Below are 13,841 nucleotides of genomic sequence, written 5' to 3' on the forward strand. Positions count from 1 at the left end.
TGAATCAGGGAAGCTGGTGAGGTGGGAGGTATTGGGGGCTAGGTCAGGGAGCCTCTTGGAATGAGGAGCAGAGTGGGTCATGCTCCCAACTGCAGGGACTCTTGTGCTGCCTGCAAGACAGGAAGCCCCAGTGACTTAAGGTGTCACGAACTCAATCTTGTTGGATCACAGAACAGAGCTCTGTGGGAACCCTGCCCTCACTGGTGATCAGAGGAAGAAGTGGTGCTGGAGTCTGTCACTCCTGGGGAGAAGAGGCAGTGGCACTTGTGCCTAGGACCTGACAGGAATGCCTACTGTCCTTGATGGGCTCACTCGCCAGGAGGATCACCCTGAAGTAAAAGTAAATGCTTCAGCATCTCTCTGCTTGGGACATGGTACTTTCTTCTCAAAAGGAGCACTTTGGTCTTATGTGCTAAAACTTCAAGAGAAAGCAATTAGTAATTAGTATATTAGTGAATAAATGAATATTGTGTCAGGTACAAATCTTGTGCCACGCTGGGAGCACCAGGTGGGTAGGATAGACATATGACCCTTATTCTAGTGAAGCTCAAGATGCACCAGTCAAAAAATCTCTAACATAGAAATGCACAGATAACTAATCATAAGTCTGATAAAAACCATAAAGTGAATATATAGGGTATGTTGAAGGAGTTCCAAGAGATCAAAATGGCTTCCCTAGGGAAATGACTTAAGACTGTCAGTTATCTCTAGTAATGATGGAGGACAAAGGCATAGATCATCTAAAAACTGGTGTCTGGTCTCAAATCATTTCCCATGTTTAGATTGCAGTCTTAGTACATTCATACATTAATATTCTTAAGTGTCTGCCATTTCCCTTCATCGTGGGTATTTCCCTATTTTGTTCTATCCAGACATGCTGTTAAGGTAAAATAAACAATCTGTGATATGCTTTGATATCCCAGGAAAGTTTGATCACAGCATTCTCTAATTAGAGTGTTATTTAATATTATAAGTCCTGGGCTAGGATAAAGGAAAAAACAGGAAGATGGTTACTTAAATACCACAATGTCATCTAAGATGTGCCTTGCATTTGAGAAGTTCAGTCAATATGAGGTTCAGAGGAAATGAACTTGGAGTAAAACCATAGTGCAGGTAATTTTTGATATAATGCTTTCCATTTACTTTTTTATCCTTAGCACTTTCATATCATCCAAAGCCATATTTTACAAGTTAATGTGTTTTATCATAAGCTGGGCTCTTATTCAATTTTCTACCTCTGAAAATGTTTTTAAACCTCAACTTAGAGAATAAGAAAATTGAAAAGCCAGATAGAGGTGTTGAGCACCAAAAGGTATAAGTTGGTTACTTTAGAAAGTATTAGTGGTTTCAGCAATAGTTCACATTTTAACAGAGAATATGGACCACAACTAAGTTTAAACTTTTGCCTAAATTTCTTTACTTTCAGACCATTTGTGTTTTTGTCATCTCAGTGTCCAGTCCCTTTGTCCTACCTCATCTAAGTGTCCTAACCCAAAACGATTTGTCCTTACCATTCTTCAATCATTTAATACCTTGTTTTCATTAATATCCTGCTCGCCTGGCACTCCCAGCTTGGCACAAGGTTCATCCTGATAAAATATTCATTTATTCACTAATATACTAATTACTAATTAATACCTTGTGTTTATATTGGAACTCCCTAAATAAACAGTGACCTACTTGTACAGTAATTATTAGGGTAGAAATAGTAAAATGAGAGCAAAATAAATACATATTGAATAAACAAAATGTGAGGGCTGGGGTTGTGGCTCAGTGGTAGAGCACTCACCTAGCATGCATGAGGCATTGGGTTCAATCCTCAGCGCCACCTGAAAATGAAATAAAATGGTATTGTATCTACCTATAACTAAAAGTATATATTTTAAAAAAAAAGAAATATGAGATGAACTGTTGTTCTAATTCCCAGGAGATCATGCCTTTCCACAGTAGCATAAGCACTTAGAAAATCGAAAATAGCTTTATAAAAGGCAGACTTCTCTCTTTTTATAATTCAATTCATTTTTATGTGCCACCCTAGATCTTCCTGGAACTAAAACAAAGTGCAGAGTGAGAACTTTAAAAAGACCACTTAGTGTTAATCTGGGATTTATATCTGTATGGTGTCCTCACTTGCCCAGTCTGTGCCTTGTGTTGAGCCATAGTCAAGCCTCAACTGCCACATCCTCATCTCTCTGAGAAAGATTGGGTAGTGGTCTGAGTTTGGCTTTCATTTTCAATCCTTTTACCTATTTAGTCTGGCAGCTCTTCCTGGAGTTTCCCAAAGCACTACTTCTTGACCCTTTTATACTATTGCCTTATATATATGCGTTATGCTTGGCATATGTTTACTTAAAGAGCCTCCCCATAAGTCAGAGAGGCAACAGGTACTGTAGAAAGAGAAGACCCAAAGGAGTAGTGTATCTGGCTTCAAGATGACTCTGGAGTACCTGGCACTCGGGTATGGGTCTGAAGCAACAAAGCTGAGGAGTGGACACTCTTTCTCCTGCAGCTGGCTGTTTTGCATTCTGCTGAAGTTTTCTTTCTTTGCATTGTTGGACATGACCGCTGCAACGCCCCTGGCTTGCCTTTCTGGTCACTGTTGAAGATTTTGACCATGATGAGCTCATACTCATAATGACTTGTTGAATTGTTTATATCTTTTGTTTGTTGCACACCTCATTGTTTTGCTTACCAACACCATCTAGATATGTTTTTTTTTTTTTTTGTAACCAAAGAAGAACACATTTCAATATCCTGGGACTTTATATAGAGTGTGTACTGTTTGTTATATGAACCTAACCTACTTTGTTTTCTCATATTAAGAATTGCAAATCTACTTTGTTTTAGTGGAGCTATTTTGGTAACATATAAGTAATTTTAGTTCTATTCAGGGAGTGAATTTAAGGTTTTCAAGAATCAGTTTGAGCTTTATTTCATATCAATGATAGATCCATTTTAATTTATTTAAATAAAACATTTCCTTTTTCTTTCAATGTATCTTCTTAAGCCTCCCCCAACTCCCTCGTTTCTGAAGAGAAAGAAAATCTGCTTTGATCCCTACGATTTTGGATTTCTTTTTCCCTTGAAAGCAATGACTAACTGAAAATGGGCACAGAGCAGTGTTCCAGAATGTACTTTCAGAATAAGTGTATTGGGCCTGAAGAAGTGAAGGCTGTAGGTTTTGGGCTTTAGGCATCTGCAAGATTGAAGGGGACAAGATGAAGAGGGGGTAAGGTGAGGGAAGAGTGAACCTCTGTACCTGTTCTACCAGAGAAGGTCCACTTAGTCCTGTTATAAGATCATGTTTACAAGTGACAAAACAAGGTTCCACTTACCTTTAGAGAAAATAAAATAAAAAAGGCTTAAAATCCATTACAAGAAGTCATATAGATAGTGATAGGGCTTTCTTTGCAGTTGCTGGACCTAACCCCCTTCAGCCCACAAATAGGGGAAAAAAATCACTATATGTTTACTAAAGTTCTGAGGATCATCATCTCACACACATACCACACTCCACAAAATAGGCAAAAACTGGCCCTTTCTCTCAGAGCAATCTACATTTAAATTTTAGATCAAATGTGTTGAGTGGATTTGCTCATTTCCAATGTAAATAGAGAAAATTTCTATGACAGAATCAGGCTTTCTTATCTTTAAACTAGGGCCAAATAGCTCATAATTACCTTTGTCTCTTCTTTTAGGACATTTGCAGAAAATATAAAAATTATTAATATTCTCATGTAGTGGAGTGTTTGGGTACTCAACTTTAGGGCAACCATGGATTTCTTAAGATAGATGCTATGGATGCATTTCTGTGTATAGTTTTAGGAGCTATTCACCAGCCCTTCTTCTAAGGTAGTCTGTAGACCAAGCTGATGACACCCTACACATGCTAAAGCATTCACCAAGTTTGGTTTTTAAAAATATTTTTTAGTTTCTATTGGGATTTTTTACTTTATTTATTTATGTGTGGTGCTAAGGATTGAACCCAGGGCCCCCACATGCCAGGCAAGCACTCTACCACTGAGCCACAACCCCAGTCCTACCAAGTATGTTTTAATAAGACACGATTAGGGAAGAGATACCATGGGGTATGGTAGAAAGACCAGGAAATTTAATGACAGGTAGATTTAAACGGGAGAAGTGGCTTAGCAATAACAACAAAAAAGATAATGGCATAAGCCCTTGGAACCTGTTCCTTCACCAGTAACAGAAAAGTCAAAATAGCCATTTTCCAGTATTTTTCTACTAGAAATAGTGTACAGAGAATACCACCTAAGAATCAATTCTTCATAGATATCAGCCATTCAGCCCATAATGTGGTGTGGTTCATTGGCCTCATGATGACTTGTTTGGCCAGTGGCATAGCCACTGTAAACTGCCATCACTATATGCCCCTCAGCAGCTGTCACTCTTGTGGCAGTTGTACTTCCCATCCTGCAGAACATCAGTGCCTATGGGGACCTTGTTCTGGGGCTTGCACACATTTGAGCTTTAATACTGGAAGGAGGGAACTGAGCTCATCCAAAAGTATAGGTTCATTGTATCTTTGTGATTGTAAAAGGCTCAACACCTTGGGTAAGCAACTTGCCAAGGGCACTTCCATTCCCTCATCTGGAAATCAAGGGCCTTGGAGACTTTCAGAGGGCTGTTTCGAGTGGGTCTCCCCAGGAGCATATGTCCAGCAGGCACTCAGCAGATGGTGACTCCGCTGTTGGATGCTCTTTATTACATGTGATGCTTAGCACCTGCCTGAGTACCTCTGCCCATCCTGCTTTTACCAAACTTCAGCACATGAAGGCTGAGGATCAGGTCAAGTACCTTGCCCTGTTCTGCTGCCTGAGGAAGGACAGCAACCCCAACTAGCCCTACACTCACTGTACAACTTGAAGAAGTGCTTCACATCTGGCCCCATGAGCAGGTGTTTGAGAATCTCATCCAGGCTTTTCATGGCCTCTGTGTTGTTCCTGGGCCAGGACTTGGTGATCACAGCAGAAACAAGGCTGCCAAATTCCTGCAAATCATGACATGAGACTCCCTTCAGAACACTGATATGAGACTAAAAGAAAATGAATTAAAAAGAATGAGTTAAAAAGATTTTATTTATTTATTTATTTTTGTGTGTGGTGCTGGGGATTGAACACAGGGCCTTGTGCATGTAAGGCAAGTACTCTACAACTGAGCTATATCCCCAGTCCTGGATTTTTTAAAATACCTTTATTTTTTAAATTTATTTTTATGTGGTGCTGAGGCTTGAACCCAGTGCCTTGCATGTGCTGGATGAGCACTCTACTGCTGAGCCACAACCCCAGCCCCCCCCCCCGGATTTGTTTTTTAATGACACAATTTAGTACCCAATAGCATTTTAGAATCGACTTAAGGTCGTTTTATAGTGCCTAAAAAAAAAAAAAAAAAAGAACAGAGGCTAGGGATATCCTCCTGATAAAGTTAGGAGGTTAGCCTATTTGAGGCCTGGGTTTTATTCCCAGTGCTGCAAAAAGAAAAGAAAGATAAAGCATAAAATACTTAATATTTCCTATAGTGTCTTCATTTCCATGTGGCCTGGCTCCTTATGTGAGATGCCAGTGATTGAAGATGCACACATACGTAGGAACACACCATGACAACCCCAAGAACACTGTCATCTGCATTTCTCTTAGTCTTGCTTGTAATGAAAAATACCAAAAAGAAGATGAGGAGAACTTTACTACATTGTGTACTTTATGTCCTAGGCTGTGATTCTCATAAAGACTGCCTTCAAAACCACAGACACTCCAATCCTCCTTATGATGCTTCACCAAGAAATGAAACATTTTTCTTCTTTGCTTTCACAATTTTACAAAAAAGTTTTCAGTAATTAGTAAAAAACACAGGGTTAACTAACAACAGATACTTTTTTGACATTAAAGGACAAAAAAAATCCCAGTAACTAGCCGTACATAAAAAATCATAGATTGGACCAGGGTAGTGGCTCAGTGGTAGGGTGCTTGTCTAGCATGCATGAGACACTGGGTTGGATCCCCAGCACCACATTAAAACAAAACAAAATAAAAACAAATAAACAAAAAACAAATAAAGATATTGTGTCCACTTACAACTAAAAATAATTTTTAAAAAGTTATAGACCATATGAAGCAGATTTATCCCAGGGATAAAAGGACATTTTAACATCAAAAATCAGTTAATAAGCTGGGTGTGGTGGCACATGCCCATAATTCCAGCAACTTGTGAGGCTGTGGCAGGAGGATTTCAAGTTGGAGGACTGATTCAGCAATTTAGTGAGCTCTGCTTCAAAATGAAAACAAAAATGGCTGGGATGTGGCTCAGTGAAAAAGCACACCTGCATTCAATCCCCATTAAGACACACACACACACACACACACACACACACACACACACAAATGTTAATACATCATACTAATAGAAAAAAAGTAACACAACTATTTTAATAGACACAGAACAAGTATCATACAAAACTCCAGGAACAAGAAAAGGATGGCCAATTTCACCACTTTCATAGTCCCAGAATTGCTATCCAGGGTAATTAGGTGGGGAAAAAAAAGGTGTTGGGGTTGGACAGGAAGTACTGTCTTCATAGGCAGATAACACAGTCATCTATATCAAAATCTCAAAGAAGATGCACTCTCCAACGTACACCCTGCTAGAGCCAAGAAAGGAGTCTTGGAAGCTGCAGGACACAGAGACAGGTATGGCCCTATTTCTGTATGCTAGTGATGAACAATTCAAAATTAGAATTGAGAAAATAATCGGTTACAATAGCAAAGGAGTAAAGTACTTAGGAATAAATTTCACAAAAGAAATGCAAAGCTCACTATTTAAAAACTGCATACCCTCATTGAAAGAAATTAAAGACCAAAATAAATGGGAAGACATTCCAGGTTCAGAGACCATGAGATGGGACATTGTTAAGAGGTTAACTCTCCCCAAACTGACCTATGGATTCAAAGCCATCCCTGTCAGAATCCTAGCTGCTTTCCTTGTAGAAATTGACAAACTGATTCTAAAATTCAAATGGAATCCCAAGAGATCCAGAATAGAAACAATGTGAAAAGAGAATAACAAATCAGGAGAACTCATGCTTCTTGATTTTATGACCTACTGGAAAGAAATAGCAGTAGAGACATGGATGGATGTGAGGTTAATCCTCTCAGCTGCAGTTAACAGACTTTTTAACAAGAGTTCCAACATCACTGAAGGGGTGAAGTATAGTGCTTTCCTCAAATGGTCTGGAACAGCTGGATCTCCATATGCAAGAGAATGTACTTGGACCCTTACCTCATAACACATAGAAAAAGGAATTATTGTTAAGAGTTAACACTCTAATTCCTGGAAAAGCTGGGAATGGATCCACCATTTGACCCAGCTATCGCCCTTCTCGGACTATTCCCTGAGGATCTTAATAGAGCGTACTATAGGGATACTGCCACATCAATGATTATAGCGGCACAATTCACAATAGCTAGACTGTGGAACCAACCTAGATGCCCTTCAATAGATGAATGGATAAAAAAAATGTGGCATCTATACACAATGGAATATTATGCAGCACTAAAAAATGACAAAAGCATAGATTTTGCAGGGAAATGGATGGCATTAGAGCAGATTATGCTAAGCGAAGCTAGCCAATCCTTAAAAAACAAATGCCAAATGTCTTCTTTGATATAAAGAGAGCAACTAAGAACAGAACAGGAAGGATGAGCATGAGGAAAAGACTAACATTAAACAAAGACGAGAGGGGGGGAGAGAAAGGGAGAGAGAAGGGAAAGCATTTGGAAAAAGTAGGAGACCTTCAGTGTTACACAAAATTATAAGAGGTTGTGAGGGGAAAGGAGGAGGGAAAAAAGGGAGAGAATTAAACAACAGCAGAGGAGGTAGAGAGGGAAGATGGGAGGGGAGGGGAGGGGAGGGGGATAGTAGGGGATAGAAATGGTAGCAGAACACAACAGTCACTAATATGCCATTATGTAAAAATGTGAGTGTATAACTGATGTGATTCTGCAATTTGTATTTGGGGAAAAAATGGGAATTCATAACCCAATCGAGTCAAATGTATGAAAGATGATATATCATGAGCTCTGTAATGTTTTGAACAATCAATTAAAAAAAAGAGAAAAAAAAAGTTAACACTCTAGAGCCTTCATAGGGGGTTGCCCCGTGACCCAGCATTTATTAGCATAGGGCCCTAGGTTAACACCCTGTGCCCCAAACAAAGCAAAACAAATACCTTTTTGAGAAAGACACAGGTAAATCTTTATGACCTAGGATTTAGCATAAGATTCTTTGGTGTCAAAATTACTAGCAACAAGAGAAAAAGAATAGACACATTGAATTTTACCAAAAGTAAAAACCTTTCCAGGAGTGGTAGGGCACACCTGTAATCTCAGCTGCTCAGGAAGCTGTGGCAGGAGTATTGCAAGTTTTAGGTCAACCTGGGCAACTTTGTGAGACTGTGTCTCAAAATAGAAAACAAAAAGGGCTAGAGATGTAGCTCAGTGACAGATCACCTCTGGTTTCAATCCCTACTACCACAAAAAACAGGGGGAAAAAAGAAATCAAAAACTTCTGTGCTTCTAAAGAAACCACAAAGTGAAAACCATCCAGAGAACGGGAGAAAAGACTGGGAGACCACATATCTGCCAGGAGATCGGCATCTGATTATCCAAAGAAATCTCATAATCCATAACAAAGGAAAGACATGCAGCCCAATAAAGATCTAAACAGACATTTCTACAAAGACATAGAAAATAGGAAGAGCCAATAAACATAGGAGGTCATAGCCATCAGCAACACCTGAGAAACTGTAGTGGCACCCCATTTCTCACCGGAAAATCTTAACTGGGCTTCTCCAGAAATCTTTATCATAATGAAAATTGAATTTAAGACTATAAGTAAAAGAGACTCTGCAAAAGAGTTCAATGTAGATAAACTTCCTATTTTCATTTTGCCCTATTTTACTTGGCTACTAGCCTGGAAGAAATCAGCATTCCAGGTGCTGGACACCCCCTTACTAGTTTTTCATAAACACTTATCCAGGGTAGAAGTTTGTAGAAATATGTAAACAAGGCCTCTGGCCTTGAGCTGGAGCTTCAAAGAGATGTCTACATTTCTAAGATAAGAGAAGTTACCATTCGGGCTCCATGGTAACAGCTGGCAGGGGGAGGAAAGAAAAGGGAGAAGAAGCTCTCTCCTTCTCAGGTGTTGTCCTTAAAGAGTTAACTTGCCCAGAACAGTGAAAGAAAAAAGCTGCTTTTATGTGAACTTCTGCAGACTGTGAACTTCTGAGCCGTTCCCCTTATATGCTGGGTATAAAATTCTGAAGCTACCTAAACTCGGGGTTCAGGGGATTGATTTATTACAGCAAAAGCTGTGCCCTCTGAACTTGACTGCAGCCAAATAAAACTATTTCCTGCTAACTTTGGTACCTTGCTTTATCTGTCCCTACAACAAAACTACTCTACACCTGCTAGACTGCACAGTCACAGGTCAGAGAGTGGCAATAATCACAACAGCCATTGGAGACGCAGTATGCCAGATCATCTGCACCAAAGTTCATGATTGTGGCTATGGTTTTGCACAGGGTGCATGGCCACCCCTGTAGCAGGGAAACCAAGTTGCATTTCAAGGAATGGGTAGAGAGCACTAGATCACAGCATGGGGCCCAAGCCAGGGAGAGGGTGCCCAGTACCCTGGTCATCACAGGCCTTGTACTGGCAGGCACTTAGAGCCTGAAGCTGGTTACATCAGCAAGAAGCTGAGAGCCCAAGCATTTTTCTCAAAAGAGATTAGTCACCTGGCAGGCAGAGCTCACAGCTTCGATGACATACTTCTCAAATCTCTTGGACACACTGTCCTTGAGGCCATGGTTACAGAATACAGAAATCTGGGAGAGAGGCATCTCCTGCAAACATGAAAGCAGGTGGGGGTGTGAGTGCCTGATTGTTGTGACTCCCCTCCTCCCTACCCCACACTAAGCATGTCCTCCCTGACCCTCACCAGAGGAGCAAAGATGAAACTAATTTAGTATCTTCTCACACTGCAAAAAAAAAAAAAAAAAAACAAAAACAAAAATAAAAACAAACGCAGCCAGAACAGCAGCTTGCAAAAACATGCAATTTTCAAAGATGAGCCATTTTTCCTTCCTTTTGCCTTCCTAAAAAGATCCATTTAATGAGGTCTATGTAAAACACTCATATAGAAACCAATTTTCCTGGGTCACAAGCCTTCATTCACAATGAATGGCATTTTTTGTGTTTTCTCCACGTCGTCATGTTTAATAAGGCTTCTGTCACCAGCAGCTCCCTTGGAGTACCTGTACATGGAGGGCTTGATGACACATGTCTAGGTCCCCAGTGACAGCATAATCCCATTTCCTGACTCTTCTTAGGAATGTCACACTAGAACTCTTAAATGTTTCTGTGGTCAAATTACAAAGGCCTGATCAGAAATAAAAATTCAAAGCTGGGGTGGATCCCAGGGTCTGCACACACTGTGCACTAGTGGGTGTGAAGGGGGTTAGGTGGTAGGAATGGGAGTGGGGGCAGTTGGGGGGGATGGGAGTGGGGGATGGGGGATGGGAGTGCAGGGGTAGGGATTGGGTGGGAGGATAGGGCACTCCACACATAGCAGTTATCTGTGCGTGGAAGTGAGTGCAGTGCTGTTTTCATGCTTAATTCAGATTTATTTTAAGTTGTATACTTACATTAGATTTAAAAAAATTGTTTGTGTGTTGTTGGGGAAGCAACTCAGGGCCTCACCCATGCTAGGCAGGCCTCTGCCACTGAGTGCAGCCCAGCACCCTACAAATTTTCTTGTCTAGTTGTGCTTTCCATATCTTTTCTAAATAATCTTTCCTCACTCCAAGATCACGTCATTTAGAAGCATGCTCCTAAACATCCATGTGTGCTCAGTGTTAAGTTTTACTGTGCTTAGCAAAACAAGGAGTTCTGTGAGAAAGTATGAACTCTTTGAACCATGTCCTTGTTGCTGTCTTAAGAAGATAAAAGAATATTCTGCGAAGTGTAAAATAAAATTTATATATATATATATATATGTGTGTGTGTGTGTGTGTGTGTGTGTGTGTGTGTGTGTGTGTTTGCCTGGGAATAACTAACTACAGTTAATTGATAAGAAATACGGAGCACTGTGACCATAAACAAAATTTTCCTGAGAATGTTTATCCATGCTTGTAAGGATTAAGCTGCCAAAAGGATGTTTTTCTTTCCCCTTGTTTTAATTAACAATTTTATAAAAGAAGGAGAGAAAAAAGTAAAGATGGTGCTCATTTCTACTGGATGTGTGTGTGTGCGTGTCTTTCTTTAAGCATCTCTGCTGTACCAGGAATTACAGATTGTCAGCGGGTCTGACACATCCAGGCATGTTAAGGATTTTCCAGAGAACCATCTGCTCAGCTGTGGTTAGGAACCTGTGCCCTTAGACTGCATCACCTTCAGGGTACTGAGAGTGGTCCAGCTCAGAATGCAGCCATCTTGCTGCATGTGTCCACAGGCACACCTGAAAAGGGCGTGTGTCCTGCTGTGCTGGGCACTGAAGCCCCTGGGTGCCACCTGGGTCTGGCTGGTCTGCAGCTTCCTCCGCAACATCTGTACCATATTCATTCACCTGCCATTTGTTCCATCAGTCACTGAAGAGGAGGCACAGAGCACCACAGATCTGTAGATCTGCCTGCTTCTCCTCTTGGGTTCTTTGTTTGGGATTGAATTTGATTCTCCACCCTGTAAGTCAATGTCATAAAATGTTCCCCCAAGTTTTCTTGCAGCAGGGTTTATACATGTTTCTAGCTCCCCCCCCAATTTTGAATTAATTTTTGCATGTATGATAAGTGGTCCAACTTGATTCATTGATGCATTTGCAACACTGAAGGGCCCTACTTTTTTATTTCTTCAAAGTACTTTAGAAAGGAAATTTTGCATTTTTTGTTTGCATTTTAAATTTTTGTAAATTTCCAAAGGGGTCAAACATTGGAAATGTACAAAAAACCAGCATTTGGAGAGTCCTGACATTATTGTGGTGTGACTATGCTCAATATAATCTCAAAAAAGGAAAAACAACATTTAAATACAATGAAAACATGGCTGTGGTGGCACAAAACTATAACACTGCCACCTCAGGTGGCTGGGGTGAGCATCCAGTGCTGGCAATGGAGCCAGACCCTGAACAAAATAAAAATAAAAATAAAAATCGAGGTCTGCCTATATAACTCAGTGTCAGTGGCCTCAGGTTCACTCTAGGGGCAAAGTGGACAGAGATAGCTTATTCCCATCATTGCAGAAAATTTTGTGTCTATGTACTTATAAATGCTACCTATTATGTTATTGCACACAATTTTAGAATCTGTTCTGATATTGAGGGCTACCTGATTTGCAAATTATTTGTTTGTTTCTTAAATCAACTTTTTTTGAATTAACCTTGTCTAAGATTTTCCCTTTTTAAGGATCAAGGCATCAAAGACCACCCCTTTCAACCAGCAGACTACAACAGGAGGTCAAGCCCAGTGGCCGAGATCCACCCACACTGGCCTCTGCAAGGCCCAGGCACACAGCATGCCTGGTCCACCCATCCTCAGTAGGGCAGAGACTGCCAGAGCCTAGCCTTTGGCACAAGACCACCCCTTCTGACCAGCACACTACTATGGGAGGTCAATCAACCCCAGTGGTCAAGATCTACCCACTCCAATTTATGCTGTTCCCAGATCCAGGATGCAGTAACATCCACTGAGGGAAACTAGCAGGGTCTAGAAGCCCAACATCAAGGTGAGATACAGACAGTCTGTACGGGCACTACAAGAATATAGGAAAGAAATTGTAATATCTCAAATCCACATAGACAACATTAAAAAAGGAGGAAAATGCCCCTGACAAATAATATAATATTATATAATAACAGAACCTATGGACAGTGAAGTCGATGATATTGTCAGAGAAGGAGTTAGAAGGTGATAAACCCACCCTAATTCCCTCTTAAGATCAGGAGCCGAGTCCGAGTGGATCGAGTGAGCCGAGTGGTTGTGTGGTCGTGTCTCGGAAACCAGTAGCGCTTGCAGCATGGCTGACCAACTGACTGAAGAGCAGATTGCAGAATTCAAAGAAGCTTTTTCACTATTTCACAAGGATGGTGATGGAACTATAACAATAAAGGAATTGGGAACTGTAATGAGGTCTCTCGGGCAGAATCCCACAGAAGCAGAGTTACAGGACATGATTGATGAATTAGATGCTGATGGTAATGGCACAATTGACTTCCCTGAATTTCTGACAATGATGGCAAGAAAAATGAAAGACACAGACAGCGAAGAAGAAATTAGAAAAGCATTCCGTGTGTTTGATAAGGATGGCAATGGCTATATTAGTGCAGCAGAACTTCGCCATGTGATGACAAACCTTGGAGAGAAGTTAACAGATGAAGAGGTTGATGAAATGATCAGGGAAGCAGATATTGATGGTGATGGTCAAGTAAACTATGAAGAGTTTGTACAAATGATGACAGCAAAGTGAAGACATTGTACAGAATGTGTTAAATTTCTTGTACAAAATTGTTTATTTGCCTTTTCTTTGTTTGTAACTTATCTGTAAAAGGTTTCCCCCTACTGTCAAAAAAATATACATGTATAGTAATTAGGACTTCATTCCTCCATGTTTTCTTCCCTTATCTTACTGTCATTGTCCTGATACCTTATTTTAGAAAATTGATCAAGTAACATGTTGCATGTGGCTTACTCTGGATATATCTAAGCCCTTCTGCACATCCAAACTTTGGATGGAGTTGGTCAAATGAGGGAACATCTGGATTATGCCTTTTTTAAAAGT

General features: G+C 40.4%; 1 pseudogene; it reads left to right on the forward strand.

The window, feature by feature from the left end:
* Positions 1-13,031: 13,031 nt before the first annotated feature.
* On the forward strand, positions 13,032-13,631 carry LOC143383848 (calmodulin pseudogene; annotated as a pseudogene).
* The last annotated feature ends 210 nt before the right edge of the window (positions 13,632-13,841 follow it).

The sequence above is a fragment of the Callospermophilus lateralis genome, chromosome 18 (genome assembly GCF_048772815.1).
Source record: "Callospermophilus lateralis isolate mCalLat2 chromosome 18, mCalLat2.hap1, whole genome shotgun sequence".
In the NCBI taxonomy this organism is placed as follows: Eukaryota; Metazoa; Chordata; class Mammalia; order Rodentia; family Sciuridae; genus Callospermophilus; species Callospermophilus lateralis.